This window comes from Euprymna scolopes, chromosome 45 (assembly GCF_053919585.1).
Source record: "Euprymna scolopes isolate OS-2025 chromosome 45, ASM5391958v1, whole genome shotgun sequence".
NCBI classification, from domain to species: domain Eukaryota; kingdom Metazoa; phylum Mollusca; class Cephalopoda; order Sepiida; family Sepiolidae; genus Euprymna; species Euprymna scolopes.
Genome location: NC_136526.1, coordinates 35,544,388 through 35,557,734, shown reverse-complemented (window position 1 = coordinate 35,557,734; position 13,347 = coordinate 35,544,388). Strand labels below are relative to the sequence as shown.

At 33.7% G+C, this 13,347-nt stretch overlaps 1 long non-coding RNA gene across 1 annotated transcript in view; it reads right to left on the bottom strand.

Annotated features, from left to right (window-relative positions):
- The window catches only part of LOC145269423 (uncharacterized), a 19,062-nt gene extending 7,532 nt beyond the window's left edge, over positions 1–11,530 (bottom strand). The window contains exons 1-2 of the long non-coding RNA XR_013865048.1: positions 11,327–11,530; positions 2,816–2,940 (exon numbers count right to left, since the gene is read on the bottom strand). This is a non-coding gene — a long non-coding RNA (uncharacterized LOC145269423). The remainder of the gene's footprint in view (positions 1–2,815; positions 2,941–11,326) is intronic.
- Positions 11,531–13,347: the final 1,817 nt, after the last annotated feature.

Here is a 13,347-nt window from a genome sequence, read left to right as displayed (position 1 = left end):
GAGTTCTCAAAGGTTAAATCGTTGACCCCTTAACAGCCAAATTTCTGGCCGAAAACAGATAAAAAGATATACCCAAATCTCAGTATCCTGTATATTAAAATCGACAGAGTCATTGTGTGGTAAATGTACACAGACACGCAACACACAGACACAAAGACACGATCACTTTTATAGATATACTAGTATGGGTGCCCGGCATTGCCCGGGTGTTTGGAGGTATATGCTAAGCAAAAAAAAAAAAAAAATAATAATAAATAAATGAATAAAATAAAATAAAATAAAACGGTCAATTTTTTTTAATTTGACCCCTAACATTTATTGTTTTGGGCTAAAACTAAGTTATTAAGTTAGATCCATGTCCAAGGAACCTATATTTAAAATTTCAAGTTTTTAGACAACAAATTATTGGAGGAGTTTGGTAGAGTTCTCAAAGGTCAAATCGTTGAACTTTGACCCCTTAACAGCCAAATTTCTGGCCGAAAACCGATCACATCGATTTTCCCAAATCTCAGTACCCTGTATATTAAATTTCGAGTCTGTAGACAGAAAATTAACAGAGTTATTGCGAAGGAAAATGTACACAGAAACACAGACAGACAGACACACAGAAACAGAAACACGTTCACTTTTATAGATAGATAGATAGATAGATAGATAGATAGATAGACTGGCATTTCAGCCTGGCGTTGCCCGGGTGTTTTGAGTGGAGTTTGGTAGAGTTCTCAAAGGTCAAATTATTGAACGTTGACCCCTTAACAACCAAATTTCTGGCCGAAAACCGATAACATAGATTTTCCCAAATCTCAGTACCCTGTATATCAAATTTCGAATCTGTAGATTGAAAATTGACAGTTATTCATTGGAAAATGTATGCACACACACTCACACACACACACACACACACACACACACACACACACACACACACACACACACACACACATTCATTTTTATAGATATATACATAGATAGATAGATGTATAGATAGATAGATAAATAGATAGATAGATAGATAGATAGATAGATTAAACAAAAATATATACGTATACATAAACATATATGGAAACAATTTTATGTTTATTATAAACTTTTTGCGCAAATATTATGCAAGTATAAATAAAGTAGAATATCTGCATGAATATAATTACACGTAATCTATCTATCTATCTATATATCTATATCTATCTATCTATCTATATATATATATATATATATATATATATATATATATATATAAGTGAACGTGTATGTGTGTGTGTGTGTCTGTGTACATTTCCCTACGCAATAACTCTGTTAATTTTTAGTCTACAGACTCGAAATTTGATATACAGGGTACTGAGATTTGGTAAAATCTTTCTGATCGGTTTTCGGCCAGACATTTGTCGATTAAGGGGTCAAAGTTCAACGATTTGACCTTTGAGAACTCAACCAAACTCCCTCGACAATTTTGGGTCTACGCATTTGAAATTTTAGATATAGGTTCCTTGGACATGGATCTAACTTAATAACTTGATTTGAGCCTAAAATAATAAATTTTAAGGGGTAATAATAGGGGTACAAAGTTTTAAAAAATTGACGTCTGCGGTCTCTTCCAAATTACTCAGACAATTTTTGGTCTAAATATTTGTAATTTTACATAAAGGGTATTCAGGGATAGGGCAAGCTTTTTCATCAGTTTAGGTCGAAAATTTTTAGTTACCAATATATAAATGTATGCATGTATGTATGTATGTATGTATGTATGTTTGTTTGTATGTCAGCCTTAAACTTCCAATAAAGGCGACGGATTTTACCAAGATCAGTATCGTTTTGAAGTTCGACCTTTCATACGACAAATATCGAAAAATTGGCTAAAAACATTAATATCTTCCCCTTCAACTAGGCACTTTTCTACAGGGCAGGGCCGGGTCACTTTTTTCGCCGATATTTTTTTAAAGATATCCTCTCCTTTCGATTGTCTAGCCCTAATTTTAAAAATGTCCTTCCGGTTTGGCGGTGGTCGTAACAGCATAAACGTTAGGTTTTACCCCGTTCTTTTCCTCCTTTACGGTACGGGTTCGAGCCTGCCTTCCTACTACCACTTTTTTTTTGCTCGACATACACATCCAAACACCCGGGCAACGCCGGTCTGAAATGCTAGTATACCTATAAAAGTGAACGTGTCTGTGTGTGTGTGTCCGTTTGTCTGTGTGTCTGTGTACATTTTCCTTCGCAATAACTCTGTCAATTTTAAGTCTACAGGCTCAAAATTTAATATACGGGGTACTGAGATTTGGGAAAATCTATGTGATCTGTTTTCGGCCAGAAATTTGGCTGTTAAGGGGTCAAAGTCAAACGATTTGACCTTTGAGAACTCTACCAAACTCCTCCGACAATTTTGGGTCTAAACATTTGAAATTTTAAATATAGGTTCCTTCGACATGGATCTGACTTAATAACTCAATGTAAGCTCCAAACAATAAGGTTTAAGGGGTCATAATAGGGGTCAAAGTTAAAAAAAAATTGACCGTTTTTTTTTTTTTTTGCTCAGCATACACCTCCAAACACCCGGGTAACGCCGGACACCCATGCTAGTAGTTAACTAAGGATGATCATCCTACAAGAAAACCGAAAAAACTAATAGGAAATGAATTAAAATAAATGTTTAAAAGAATATGCAAATTAAGAGGATCTTTTGCTAGTGAATGCAATTACACAACCCATATATAAGAAAATTATATTTTCTTTTTAAATAAATAGAAAAGAGGGTTTTTAATATGAATATCAATACACACAAAAGAAAAACGAATTTATAGCAGTATAGATAGGTTGTTACCAAGTGCTTGTTTTCCTTGCGTACTTCGTCGTATCTAGCTCGTGTCGTTAAGGTCAGCGAAGAAGCGAACACATTCTCCATCAAAATGAAACCGGCAAAGAGCAGCCACACGAAACAGTTGAAGGCTGTAAAATAAAGTACGAAAAGTTATGAGATTAATGCTTATGTTTGTTGTTCTTCATTTTGTTCTAACTGTGGATGGGGCATACTACGGTATGCCAGACATTCATCCCCTACCTCTTACATACGGATATATACACACACAAATATATATACATATATACACACACACACACACACACACACACACACACACACATATATATACACACAGTACACACATACATATATATATGTATACACACACACACACACACACACATATATATATATATATATATATATATATATATATATATATATATATATATATATATATATATTTGGTAAAACTGGTAATTAGTAAAATCCTGAAGAAAGTGCTCAATACTATTGAAGAGCAGAAATGTGTTTTATTTTTTATTACCGTTTTATCGGTTTGGTTACATATGTTTCGGATGTCGGACCATGTTTACCATGTTTTTTTCTTGTATTTTTTCTAAAACACTTCTTTCAAATACTAACAACCATTTCTGTAAGGTTTGACGAGGCTGTTTGATCGTAAACATGGTCCAACATCCGAAACATATGTAACCAAACAGATAAAACGGTAATAAAAAAAATAAAACATATATATATATATATATATATATATATATATATATATATATATATATATATATATATATATGTGTATAAGTGAAAGTGTCTATCTGTCTGTCTGTGTATCTGTGTGTCTGTGTGTGTACATTTCCCTACGCAATAACTCTGCCAATGTTTAGCCTATAGACTCAAAATTTAATATGCAGGCTACTGAGATTTGGGAAAATCGATGTGATCCGTTTTCGGCCAGAAATTTGGCGATTAAGGGGTCAAAGTTCAACGATTTGACCTTTGAGAACTCTACAAAAATCCTCCAGCAATTTTGGGTCTAAACACTTGAAATTTTAGATATCAGTTCCTTGGACATGGATATAACCTGATAACTGCATTTGAGCCCAAAACAATAAATATTAAGAACTCATGATAGGGGGTCAAAGTTTAAAAATTTACCACTTTTTTCTTTCTTTTTTTTTTTTTTTGCTCAACATACATCTCCAAATGCTATTACATCTCCATGCTAGTATATATATATATATGTGTGTGTGTGTTTGTGTGTTTGTGTGTTGTATTTGTGTGTGTGTGTGTGTGTGTGTGTGTGTGTGTGTGTGTGTGTGTGTGTGTGTGTGTGTGTGTTTGTAGTCTTGGAAGTTTCTTTAAAACCTTTAAAACTATAATATATAAATGTGTGTGTCTCTGTGTGTAGACATATATTCGCGTATGTATGTATAAAGAGATGTATTGTGATCGTCATTATGTATATAAACCTACTCAAATCTCGTTTTTTTCTTTCATTTGTTGTTACGGTTATCTTTTAAATCTGAGTGTTCCTTTTGTTGTATGTATAATTATCTAAACACACTGTGTCTGCTTTACAATAGCACAGCACAATTTTGCCGATTCTCTTCAAGGTCTCATCTTCCGAGTTTTAAGCGTTGTTTATTCCTTAACACACACACACACACACACGCACACACACACACACATTCAGCTTTATATCATAGATATATACATTTATATATAAAAATAATATTATGTGGTAATTCGAAAAGATTTTATATATAAAATATATATTTATATATAAAAATGATATTATATGGTACTCGGAAAAAAAAACTGGTCTTGTCTCTTACAGAATTAGAGAACAGATGACGAGCTCAGAAAGATACAGGCTGAGCACGTCTGTGCAGCAGCAGCATCTATCGAGCCGCAGGAAATCACCATGGATTTCGGAAAATTGCATTGATCACTCTGAAGGAATCCATCGATTCGGATAACAATTCAGTAGCAGGGCATTCCGATTTTCCAATGCATAAGTGTTGACATAAACACGAGAATTCACACGATGAGACTAACGTCCTATTGATGGAAAGCAATATCGTGACACTAGGTGTATCAAAATTTTTCTATTGATTCTATTTTTACGATATTTTCAGGGTCAATGTGAAATTTTATGCTCTTTCCAATAAACCGAATATAATATTTTAGACAAATGTTTTTTTTTTTAATTCACGCGCCCCCTCATTTTCAAATGTCTATTAAAAAGTAAATAATTAATTTATGTACCAAAGTTTTATATATCACAAATTGAAGAGAAAAGGTCAATAAATAATATATTCAAATTTAAAACAAAAAAGTAGTGTTTTTTTTAGAAATTTAACTGTAAAGTCCGAAGTTTAAAACCTTTTTTTTTAAAAGAACACGTTGTTTTCTTTTTCTTTTTTTTTAATGAAACCTTGTTCCTTGCTCCTTTAATTGAAAAAAATTAGGGGTTGAATTACATTTTCCGAGGAGTTATAAGCTTCGAAAGATAGCAGGTGGAATTATTCAATAGTTTTCACGAAATTTCTGACTCTGCTATCGTGACACGTAGTATGATGCGGATGGTTACGTAAAAGATACGATTGCTAGCACATCGACTAGAAAGGGTGACTTTTCAGATAAGTGTTGACCTAAGGCTAAAATCAGCGCAAGGAAAGTAAAGAAAAGGCAACTAAAAGATTTTATAGGACTGATATAGATATGTGTTATGTAATAGGTCGAACACAAGAAAGTGTCGAGCTATCTATTTAGTTATCTATTTCTGTATTTATCCACCTCGACCTATCTATCTATCTATCTATCTATCTATCTATCTAACTGGATAGATGGACGTGAGCTGAATATGAAGAATATCTATAAGATCTGTCAAAATATGGTAAATCATATTGTAGACAAATTTACCGGAAGAAATGGTCAGCTGATCGGACCTGCGTGTGAGTTACGTGATCAGGTTAGCTGGAGATCAGTGAGTTGGAATTTGGACGTAAAGAAGAGCGGACGGTTTAACAGGTTGCCTCCACCCTTCATTGGGGGTGGGAGCTGACATGAATGAAAACAGAGACCTAGAAGTAACTACACAAGTAAAGATATTCACTTTCCATTCGTCTGCGATCAACACCTGGAAAGTGAATAAAAACTATAGAAAACCAACCAGCGTTCTTGTAAGTGAATGAATATTCGTCCAAACAGGTCCCAGTTTCCCCTCCAAGGACAAGATAAATTCCAGGTGGACAAGATCAACGACGCATGAAGTTTTAAGGTATGTCCAAAATATATGTATCACTCACACACACACACACACACACACACACACACACACACACACACACACACACACACACACACACACACACACACGCATATGAACAATTAGATATGAATATATCATAAATAGACAGCAACAACATAAGCTAGGTTCAAACAGTGAAGAATCACCAACAATAAACATTCAGTGACACGTATACACATCAGGATGAACCCCTCGTCCCAAGTACGCATTTAGACGATTATACAAAATACGCAGTTTTGGTGATTTTTTGGTACAAGATGATATAACATCCCCCTTTTATGGAGCGTGGTGCGCCATAATATAACACATGGACCATTAGGGAAATGCTGAGTATGAGTTAAATGTAAGTTCAGTATGTCAGTCAAGCCCCGCTAATGAGATATCTTTCTCGTTGAAAGGTGATTAAAAGTAAGGATTCTTCAGACTACTGGTTTCATCATGAGTATCATTTCACAACGTTTCGTCCGATGTAACTGATGGCCCTCTTCAGGTGTATCGTGTCTAATTCGGGAATGTTTCTGGCCAACTCCAGAACCTGGACGGAATTTCGAACGGAACCTTATTTCACCCTTGTCCGTTCGTCCGTTCGTCTGTCCACTTTACTCAATAACTACCCCTTGAAATTTTTTTTTAATTTTGCACAAACATTTAACATATGAGCGAAAAAGTAACAGAACGGATTTTCCAGGAAAACTTCGGTTGCTCCAATAGGGATGCCTTTCGAGTTAAAACGGCTAAAAGTGGCACTTTTGTACTTATTTAAAAAAAAAATGATGCCTTGGATTTTTATAAAACTGTCTAAACAGTTGTAACTGACTGATTTGTATATAATTCTGTTTGTCTATACTTCACGGTAACTCTTGGGTGTACCCCAGGGGCTCTTTTAGGGCAAATAAAAACACTTCATTTTTGGAGCTATTTTACCATATTTGTCCAAAATTTACTGTGCATGTCTATTTAACCGTTTTGCATGGTGCTGAACTCAAATTTAAATAAGTTCAGGCCTTGGGTACATTTGGGGCTAAATGGGGTTGGAGCAAATGATGGAATTAGTCATTTCTTTTTTTGCTTGGTGCAGAATTCAAATGTACATATGTTAAAGCCTGAAACTGCTCCATTTGTTAATTTTCACCAGGATTTGACGTCCCCTGGGGTCTTTTGGTGCTAAATAGGGTAGGGGAAAATGCTGAACTTAGTCATTTTGTTATGCCTCGTTCACTGTGCACTCACAGGGGACCATGCATACTTCACTTGTCTTTTTTTTACTTTATGGGCGTAGCATGCTGCCGTCCCGTAAGCCATGACAAGATAGAGGTCCTAAGTAATTCGACACTGTATTTTTCCGCAGCGCTGAGTACATAAAAAAATCAGTTGTAAAAGTGATATTCTCCTGATGATTTGAGATTTAATCCTCAGTGTAAGCAACCGGAAAATAATAATTGAAATTTCGAAAAACCATTTGGAAAAACAAGGTAGAACGCAATTGACGACAAAGGAACTCTTTTTATCTCTCCATATATAGTTATGTATTCATATATAAATACGCATAAATTATATATATATATATATATATATATATATATATATATATATATATATATATATATATATATATAGTAATTTATAAAATATATATGGCGATTAAGCTACACTGAATATTCTGCGTTTCATCCAACTATAGGATTCGTCAGGTTTATGCGCATAAGCCTGACGAATCCTTTAGTTGGATGAAACGCAGAATATTCAGTGTAGCTTAATCGCCATATATATTTTATAAATTACTAACTAGCTCTACCTACGTATTGAGCACTTTTGAAGTAAATACTTAAAGTTTACGCATAAATCTATACTTTCGTATATTAAATTTATGTGAATAAATGAAGTAGTTATATATAAAAGTGAACGTGTCTGTGTGTCTGTGTGTGTGTACATTTCCCTATGCAATAACTCTGTTAATTTTTAGTCTACAGACTCAAAATTTTATATACAGGGTACTGAGATTTGTAAAAATCGATGTGATCGGTTTTCGGCCAGAAATTTGGCTGCTAAGGTGTCAATGTTCAACAATTTGACCTTTGAGAACTCTACCAAACTCCTCTGACAATTTTTGGTCTAAACACTTGAAATTTTAGATATAGGTTCCTTGGACATGGATCTAACATAAGAACTTGATTTGAGCGCCAAACAATAGATTTTAAGGGGTCATAATAAGGGGTGAAAGTTTAAAAAAATTAACCAGACAAACAGATACACAGACACGTTCACTTTTACAGATATACTATCATTTCAGCCTGGCGTTGTTCGGGTGTTTGGATGTATATGTTGAGCAAAAAAACAAAAAGTGGTAGTAGGAAGGCAGGCTCGAACCCGTACCGAAAAGGACGAAAAGAACGGGGTAAAACCTGACGTCTATGCTGTAACGATCACCGCCAAACCGGAAGCGACATTTTTTTAAATTTAGGCTAGACAATCGAAAGGAGAGGATGACTTGAAAAAATATCGGCGAAAAAAGCGACCCCTCCTGTAGAAAAGTGCCCAGTTTAAGGTGAAGATATTAATGTTTTAGCCAATTTTTCGATATTTGTCGTCTGAAGGATCGATCTCCAAAACGATACTGATCTTGAGAAAATCCGTCACCTCTGTCGAAAGTGTTGGGCAGACATACAAACATGCATACATACATTTATATATTGGTAACTAAAAATTTTCGACCCAAACCGATGAAAAAGCTTGCCCTTTCTCTGAATACTGTTTATGTAAAATTTCAAATATTTAGACCAGAAATTGTCTGCGTGACTTGGAAGAGACCGCAGAGGTAATTTTAAAAAAACTTTGACCCCTATTATCACCTCTTAAAATTTATTGTTTTGGGCTCAAATGCAGTTATTAAGTTATATTCATGTCAAAGGAACCTATATCTAAAATTTCAAGTCTTTAGACCCAAAATTGTCAGAGGAGTTTGGTAGAGTTCTCAAAGGTCAAATCGTTGAACTTTGACCCCTTAACAGCCAAATTTCCGTCCGAAAACCGATCACATCGATTTTTCCAAATCTCAGTACCCTGTATATCAAATTTAGAGTCTGTAGACTGAAAAATGATAGAGTTATTGCGTAGGGAAATATACACAGATACACAGACGCTTTCACTTTTATAGATATATAGATAGATAGACTAATAGATTAAACAAAAATATATACGTATACATAAATATATATGGAAACAATTTTTTGTCTACTGTAAAGATTTTACACAAATATTATGCAAGTATAAATCATGTAGAATATCTGCATGAATATAATTACACGTAATAGTTAACTAAAGATGATCATCCCATAAGAAAACCGAAAAAACTAATAGGGAATTAATTAAAATGAATGTTTAAAAGAATATGAAAATTATCTAGATCTTTTGCTTGTGAATGCAATTCCACAACCCATATAGAAGAAAATTGTATTTTCTTTTTAAATAAATAGAAAAAAGGGTTTTTAATATGAATATCGATACACACAAAAGAAAAACGAATTTATAATAGTATAGACGATAGATATATAAAGTTATGCATATATACATGCACGAGCTTTGTTCAATAAGTTTTCAGAATTTTTTAGTATGGCTATTCTATTAATAGTACACACATGAAACTATTGCCCCTTTCAAAGTAATCTTCCCCGGCTGCAATGCACTTATTATAGCATTCCAACAACTTCTGGAAGGCCTCATGGAAATACTCTTGTGTGAGCGTATCAATGAACTCCGTCCCAGCCTTTTTCATCTCAATTGTCTCATACGACATTTTCTAGGGTGTTAATTCAGTTTAAGGAATAACCAAAAGTCACAGAAGACAAGATCTGGACTTATAGGGAAGATGACGAACTGTCTTAATTCCCATATTTATCAAATAGTTGGTGACAATGGTTGAGTTGTGGACCGGTGCATAGTCCTGGTGACCCGACTTGAGTGCTGATCTCTTTCGACGGAATCTCTTCCTGAACTTCCTTAAAACCGCAACATAGTATTTTTTGTTGATTGTCTGTCCTGTCGAAAATCAGTGTATGTAGATCATGCCCGTGCTCCCTAAAAAAGTAATCATTAGAAGTTTTGAGGTAGATTTGCCTTGTCTTGCCTTCTTGGGTTTAAGAGAGCCAGCAAGCTTCCATCTAGAACTCCGTCTCTTCGTCTCTGGGTCATAGTAGTAGATCCAGCTTTCATTGCAAGTAACCAGAGCATCAAGAACTGCGGAATCAGGATAGATTAGCTTGACCATCTCCCTGCTATCATAACAACGACTTATTTTCTCATCTTCTCTCTTGGAACAAACTTCGTGCAAATCTTCCGTATCTTCAGTTCCGCACCAATAATTGTGTATACAATTCCAACACTGTACACTTATTGTCTTTATAGACACACGACAGTCGACAGTCATTATCCATGGAATTCATTTTTATCTTCCTTACCCCTCTCACACCTCTTATCATCCCTTACCCACTCCCTACTTTCCTTGAATCTCTTATGCCACTCAAAAACAAACACGAGATTTATGCAAGATGGTCTAAAAGCATTCTAAAGCATTCCATAGATTTTTATGGCGTTTCTCCGAGTTTAAAACAAGATTTTATCGCATATACTTTTTCTAAAGTATCCTTACGTCCAGATTGCATTTTTGAAAGCCACCAGCTGTAACTATCGGTCTATAGTAGGGTGTATTCCAATTTCTGCTGTAGCTGTTCATTTGAACCTGAAACTAGAAAAATTGGTCAATTATCTGGTGAGATGTATAGCAATGACATACTGAATTTCCAAGAGGACAACAATTTAAAATGCCCGGAACAAAATGTCTGGAAACTTACGTAAGACACCACGTGTATATATATATATATATATATATATATATATATATATATATATATATATATATATATATATATATATATATATATATATATATATATATATACTCGGGGTTTGTTTTATATTCAAAAGTAATGGACTAATGAATTCAACGAGGTTGTTAGATAGTGCTCAATAAAAAGAGCTGATAATACTGCCTGATGATATCTGTTGTTTGATTGAAACAAGTGGCTATTTGTAGCAGCGGGATGTGAGCATGTTTATATAACAATAAACAAGTATTATATATATATATATATATATATATATATATACATGCATAAGCAAAAAATGTTAACAATATTTCCACATACCTTTCATGTTTTGTACTTTAGTATTAATATCGCTCGATTTTGGTTAATAATTTATGCCGCTTATCCTCTGCAAACTCTCTTTCGCTGCAACACGGATCTTTTGCTGGTTCTTCCCGAACACGTCCAATGATGTCGCTCGTCTTCAAGTATCTTTTCAGTTTTCAAATACGAATTTATAAGCATTTTTCTATTCTCAAAACGAGGCAAACATGATAAAAAAAGAAGCAAAAACACACAGAATAGTAATACATCTTTAAACGGATTTCTGAGGATTAGCCAAGAACTATAGATTTCGACAGGTACAGTAGGATTTCACGCGATAATGGGCGTAATCTCGTGGGATTAATGCTATTACAAAATGCATGGTTTACTGTCAATGTTGCATTTGTTACTTGTTTTTGTGTTGTTTTCAAATAAAGAATTATTAATATTGTTGCAGCCAAAGAGTAATAATATATTTTTCTTCGTACTTCATTAGTGCGTGCTTTGCGTACGTACCTACAAACACACACACACACACACACACACACACACACACACACACACACACATATATATATGTATATATGTATATATATATATATATATATATATATATATATATATATATATATACTAGCAAAAGTATCCGTCGTTGATTGGGTTCAAAAACAGCCTACAGAAAATGGACTCTGATTTATGAAAGTATGATAGGTTATGAAAAGGAAGGGTTGTAATGAGATAGCTTCGAATTTGGGCGTATCAAAACCAAAGCAAAATATGATGAAAGTAAAAATGAAATAGATAAACGCCATAATTTATTATGCCATACCTGTTCACACTGAAACACTTATCACAATATTCAGTGGATCTATATTAAAAAAACCTTGTTAAAATTTGTGACATATTTCCATTCTATGGAGGTCAGACGCGAACGAACATCCCATAATTTTATTATACCATATTTCTTCAAACTGAAACATAATTATCAAAGTATAGTTACGCAGATAGATATGAAAAGTCTTTATTAAAGTTTGTGCCTATTTCCATTCTATGGAGGCCAGGCGCAAACGCAGACCCCACAATTTTATTATAACATCCCTATTTAAGTTAAAACATACTTATCAAAGTATTCTTATGTACATCTATATCAAAAACACTTATAAACGTTTTTTTTTAATTTTTAATTTTTTATTTCCATACTTTGTGGGCCAGGCGCGAACGCAGACCCCAAAATTTTAGTGAACCAACGTTCTGCCAGATCAAACATACCCATTCCTGTGTCTCGATACATCTATCATTATATGTAATCAGTTTTGTAAAATAGTCAACCATATAGGAGCCTATTCGTGACCAAACACACACACACACACACACACACACACACACACACACACAAAAGTGTAAAGCATATTTGTAAATTGTCAACCGACTTCATGCCATTGCGATAGTTCTCTCACAAAAAATAAATTTATAGCCTTATTTCCCTTCATAAATACATTTATTGAAAAAAAATTAAAACTATTTTAAAAGAATTCAAACATTATTAACAACAACAAATTTCTTAAATTTCGCGCGATTAAAGACACGGATTTCAAAAAGACACAAGACGTTTTTTTTTCTTCGAGAAGCTCGACCTCTTTTATAATAACATTATGAAAAAAAAAAAGAAAACTACATCGGATTATCCTCTCCTTTATACAGTCATGTTTTTTGTGTGAAAATTCGGAAATAACAACAATAAAAAAATAAAAATGATTTTATCATTTTTATAACCTTTTCATGTTTTCAAATGTTCTCATTTAAATTTATGAATTCAAATTCCAAATATTCTCATTTAAATTTATAAATTCAAATTTCAAATATTCTCATTTAAATTTATTTAAAAAATGTTTTCTAAAAATGTGTGACTTTCCATTTCTTAAATTTTGCGCTTAAACCGAGCGATTACACACAAGGATTTCAAAAAACGCCGATACAAGACGTTTTTTTTTCTCTTCGAGTGGTTCGACCTCTTAATAATAACATTATGGAGAAAAAGG